Source organism: Bacillus rossius, chromosome 3, assembly GCF_032445375.1.
Source record: "Bacillus rossius redtenbacheri isolate Brsri chromosome 3, Brsri_v3, whole genome shotgun sequence".
Classification (NCBI taxonomy): Eukaryota; Metazoa; Arthropoda; class Insecta; order Phasmatodea; family Bacillidae; genus Bacillus; species Bacillus rossius.
Window position 1 is genome coordinate 56,642,954 of NC_086332.1, and position 5,458 is coordinate 56,648,411.

At 37.4% G+C, this 5,458-nt stretch overlaps 1 long non-coding RNA gene across 1 annotated transcript; it reads left to right on the forward strand.

Annotated features, from left to right (window-relative positions):
• The first annotated feature begins 2,297 nt into the window (after positions 1 to 2,297).
• LOC134530719 (uncharacterized) lies at positions 2,298 to 3,805 on the forward strand. The gene is made up of 2 exons (XR_010074862.1): positions 2,298 to 3,092; positions 3,165 to 3,805. It is a non-coding gene; the product is annotated as an uncharacterized LOC134530719 (long non-coding RNA).
• Positions 3,806 to 5,458: the final 1,653 nt, after the last annotated feature.

Here is a 5,458-nt window from a genome sequence, read left to right on the forward strand (position 1 = left end):
GAGCAAGGTTTCGAAGCCTGCGTGACTGTAATATAACATGTATTGACAAATGGCATTGGGCAGTACAACAAAACACAAAACTATACATAGCCAGGCAGGGAAGTGTTTAGCAATGTGATTGCATTTTGTGATCTGGAGAAGGCATCAGGCAAACTTACCCATCCATTTTATGTAATGCAACAAAGCGCGCGGCCGCAGCAACAGGGAAATCGAAAGGAACAATATGCAAAATTAGAAAAGAAAGTAAAGAAGCTGCTATCAGTGGGGGAATTTTGCGCACACCAGGAAAGAAAAGAAAAGCAAGTAGTAACAAGATATTGGTTGATGAGTTTGACCTTGGGGTAATACGGCGCACCGTACAACAGTTTTATACGGTGAAAGAAGAGGTTACAACACTTAATAAGCTTCTTACAGTGTTACAAGAAGAAATAAATTACCATGGAGGAAAAAAATTTTGAGAAAAATCCTGCATAAATTGGGTTTCTGGTTCAAAAAATGCAAGAATAAAAGGAAAATAATAATGGAACGCAATGACATTGTTGCTTGTAGAAGCAAATATTTACGACGAATGAAAGCAAATGAGCAGGCTGGTGAAAAGAAAAAAACAGTTGTGTACATTGACGAAACCTGGATTCACTCGACGTACACAGTAAGCAAGTGTTGGCAAGACAACGAAACACCCGGTGTTTTGAAGAATGACAGCGCTGGTCAACGTTGGAAAATCGTACATGCAGGTTGCGATCTAGGTTTCATTTCAGGTGCATATCTCATTTTCAAGTCCAAAGGTAAAATTGGCGATTATCACGACGAGATGAACTTCACAAACTTTTCCAGATGGGTGCAAGACAAGCTTATTCCAAATCTGCCTGCTAATTCGTTGGTTGTAATGGATAATGCCCCTTATCATTCAGTTCAGTTAAATAAGCCACCAGCAGCCGGTACAAGAAAACAAGATATCATCCAATGGTTACAGAACAACAACATTCCGCATGACAATGATATGACAAAATGTGAACTCCTCCAGCTCGTTCGTGGTCGACGTCCACCTCCCAGGTTTCGCATAGATGAGATGTTAGAAGAACATGGGCATGAAGTAATAAGATTACCACTGTGAGCTTAATGCTATTGAGTATGTATGGAACATTGTGAAATCATGTGTTGCTGAAAAAAGTCGCTCAATCATCACGTACCATTGAAAACATAACAACAGAAGCAATCAATAGTGTCACCAAAGAAGAAAGGCAAAATGCTATTTTACATGTAAAACATACAGAAGCAGAGTACTGGACATGTGACTGTCTAATTGTGCGGGAACCTTCTTAGTTGTTTAGGCCCCGCTAGGGTAGCCAATTAAATATGTAGAGCTACTTTCGTGCTGCTTAGTAGGCTCCACACACACACTTAAACGTTGGGCTGAATAAAACTGTGTAATAAATTAGATTTCTTAAATTGTGTGACTCTTCGCTAGTAATGTTGACATAAGGTAAGTCACAGTTAGGTGTTATTTGATTGATATGGAACATACATAAATACACACTGGAGTAGGTGGAATTACAAATAACACAACACAACACTGTGAATATTAAATATAGAATTATTTTATTTCCAATGTAAAAACGATTTAAAAGATTTCAATCTTATTAATATATTTAATTATTATTCATATCCAAAACAACAACCTAACTTAACGGTGACATCATAGTAATTCAATAAAAGTTCAATTACCAGGAGTTATGTTGCGCACATTTAAATATTTTCAAAAGTCTTAATTCGGGTTCGTTGACACTACACAGTTTTTAATTAATGTTTTTTTTTTAGGGAACTTAAATCAATTTACCTCGGCTAGATAGGTTCAAAATCATCGGCAGAGCTCAGAGCCTCTCATCTATAGGACCACTGAGTCTGTTAATTAATGTGTAAATTCGTAAAATTTATGTCCAAGTATTATTTAAATCCTCTATAAAGTCAATTTAATTCATGAAATCAATGTTTATAATAAGTTTCGGCGACGATGTGACGTAAAAACGGGAGTTTCGTGATTCGTGCATAAGATTAGGGCACAAAAAATCTGGGCACTTTTATTACTCACGTTAATCACTCCTATGATATTTATCTTTTTAGATAAATCCTATTTAAATGTTCTGAACTCCCTAATGGTTCATAATTATCATCCACTATCCGGGATGCCTGATGCTAGATAGCTAATTTTCAGGATTTAAATTCGCCGACGTCACGAAGTTGCCGCTCATTCAGCTGGCCATTGTAGAACTTTTTTTCTTACTAGTTTCCTCAAAATAACCAGTAAGACTCACTTTTAAATGGTGGCCCGTGATTGGCCAAAAGGACCGTTTCAGTCACCTAATTTCTTACCGAAAACGTAAACTCCGAACGCAACAATTGCGCGGATAACAAAATTTCACTTAAAATTCAAATACATAAATATTAAAATTAATAATTTACATAATAAAATTACGGCGTTAATTTTACCGTTTACAGTTTTCAAGTCCATTAGTCCTTAGAGGGGTATCAACAATACCTCGTTCAAATAGTCCGGTAAAAATCCAAAGAATCACTTTTCCATAGACATACATAACCAAATATTGCCGTTTCTGAAAATAAATGATATTATACATAGAGCAAACAAAAATAAAATAAATCGTAAATAATAATAAATAATTAAACTGTCAAAACAAACATGTTGCAGTACAGATTTTGCCGCCCTTGTCAATTACATTGAACAGTGCTCTTTGACCTGTTCAAAACGGTGCAATGTGATTGGCACTTCCCTTTCTCCGTCGCACAATACACAACACTCTTCGTTGCCTAGCAACGCGCGCACCAAACGACAAACAAAAAAAAACAACTTGAGAGAGACTACCTCTCCTCCTCGATTCGTTTTTTTACCGTTGCGCGCCTGAAAATCGCGCCTTTTTAAACACTTTTTATCGGGTCGTCGCTGCTAACAGACCTGCGCGAAGAAGTTCACGGATTTTGCAGTGCAAAATCTTCGAAGGCTGGAACTGCTGCTGCTCTCCGACAGCTTCTGCCTTGAGCCGCTCCTGTTGAGAAGGACTCGGGAGGACTTACTTACTGTGAGTATGATTCACTAAAGGGATTCGAAGGGGTGCAATGTACACGTGAGTCAACAATAGGACGTTCTCCAGGTCACGTCACGGCAATGGGTCAACGTCCATCTGCGGTGATGACTGCATCCTTGCTGCGACTCCTCCTTCCTGCAGCGGACAGCGGCGTCGAGACGGCGCCTGTCCTCAAAACGACCAACAAACCTGGCCTGGTTCACCACGCGTCGACGGGGTCTGGCGTGGGGCGATGATGCTGTACCAGACAGCACGGCATCTGGCACTGCAGCTGACGTCATCAACTGCTGATGTGGCGGCGTCCAGCCGCCCTGCCTCACGACTACGCGCGAGACGGCGTCGTGGCGTCTGCGGTGCTGATTGCGTGGGGCGAGGTCACCACTTCCCACAAGGAAGCACTCGTCTATTCCCATCACTGTTAGGTACACAATCGTTGCGAACCGCACTACGTCTAGCTCACTCTGGTGTAACCTTCGCACCTGACTTAAGTATAGGTGTCCGGGTCTTAATCGATACCTTAATCACTATGTGCGTACTTGTACTCTTGCAAATACAAGTGTCTGCAGGCAATACAACTTGTGTACTTGCCGCGGAACACTATGACGTCACCGTTAAAACAAAAATATCTTAAATTAACCTTAAAATTCCTAGCTTAACATATAACATTCTCATTATTAACATCATTGTTAGAAAAAAAAATAAATAAATACTATTAATTATTAAATCTCAATTCTTGCATAACAATGCCTGGTTATCAATATCCATTAAATTCAATATTAGTACTTTGCTTGCTACTAACATATCACATTGTTAGTTCGTACTTGATTAGTATGCATCACAGTGCATTTGCTTGTTTGTGTTCTCATTTCATGAGATTTCATACATTTCACCACAACATTTCATTATAGCGTATCATTATTGAATATCAAACATCACATGTTTTGCTTTTCATTATAACATATTGATAGCTAACATAATTTATATTCATTACTCAATGTTTGTAACTTACATGTTTACATTTCATTATTAAAAATATTTGCATTTAACTATAGCATATTTAGCTTGCAATTTACATTTGCATTCCATCACACTTGTTAACATTTCATCCAAGAATATATATCATATCATGTACATACTGACAATTAATAGTTCATTGTTATGTTTACATAGTACATACTAGCAATTGATCATATAATATAACATTTATATATAACTATATATATATAATAACATTTACATAACATACCATTAACCTTTCATTATGTTTACAAGTTATACAATCAAAATTTCATAGCATTTTTACACATTGTTTACATTATCTTCTCCTATACAGAGAAGTCGTTGGTTTACACAATTATCAACTTAGTAACTTTTTCAATTTCAGTCTGCTGTGCTCAGCTCAACAGCTGTAGAGGCTTTATCTTCCTCCTCTCATCTTCCATTACTGTGTTTTCATCCCGTAGCGGTCTCGCTGGGTTGAATAATGTTCACATTTCATCTCATCTTGGTTACTATCAGTAACACATGAGTCTTGTAATCTACTGAGGCTCCTGGCTTCAGTGTAGCTAAGGTTCCTTTTACAAATCAGCTGTTTCACAAACATGCTGTATCAGGATAGCTTTCAACATAGGGTATCACATGTTCAATATCTTTTTCATTTCTTTTTAAGAAAATTTTCTTGCTTCTTCAATTTTATAACTTCTGTTAGGCGAAGTTGCTTGTGGACACTTGTTTGCCGGAGTATCTTCACTTCTCGTGACAAAGGGCTTAGATCCTGAGTTTTTCAGATCCACATTCTTCGCCATTCTTCACATCATTCGAAGAATACTATTCAAGCAACTATGACAGTGATGCGAGTGAATAGTGTTGAGACGACGTAATTTTCTCGTATAGGGGCTTCTCCCAATAAATTCTTAAAAATCATCGATTTCAAATTTCAGTGTTTTCATTTCATAAAATATCAATGCCTTGACATCCAAAGTTTAATAAACTAAATATTTCAGCTAAATCTGATTGGATTTGTATGCGAAATGAGTGCATACTTTTCTAACCTGCATTCTGGGTAGAATGCAATCCTAAAGATCATTCTTTTCCCTAAATTCATCCCAGAAATGGTAATAAAATAGTGAAGTTTTAAAATCTTAGTGAGTTCTTCTATAAATATTAGAAAATTTAGTGATTTTCTATTTTTCATCATCAACATAACGACGTCTATTGGATTACTCAGCATCATCATTGAATCAAGGTAACCTGCATAATATTACTCTGCTTGTAGTTGCAAAGGGTTATGTGCTTTTAGAGATGCTTTGCATGCCAGTGTTTATATATGTCTACACAGCAGGATGGGGTATCATACCACC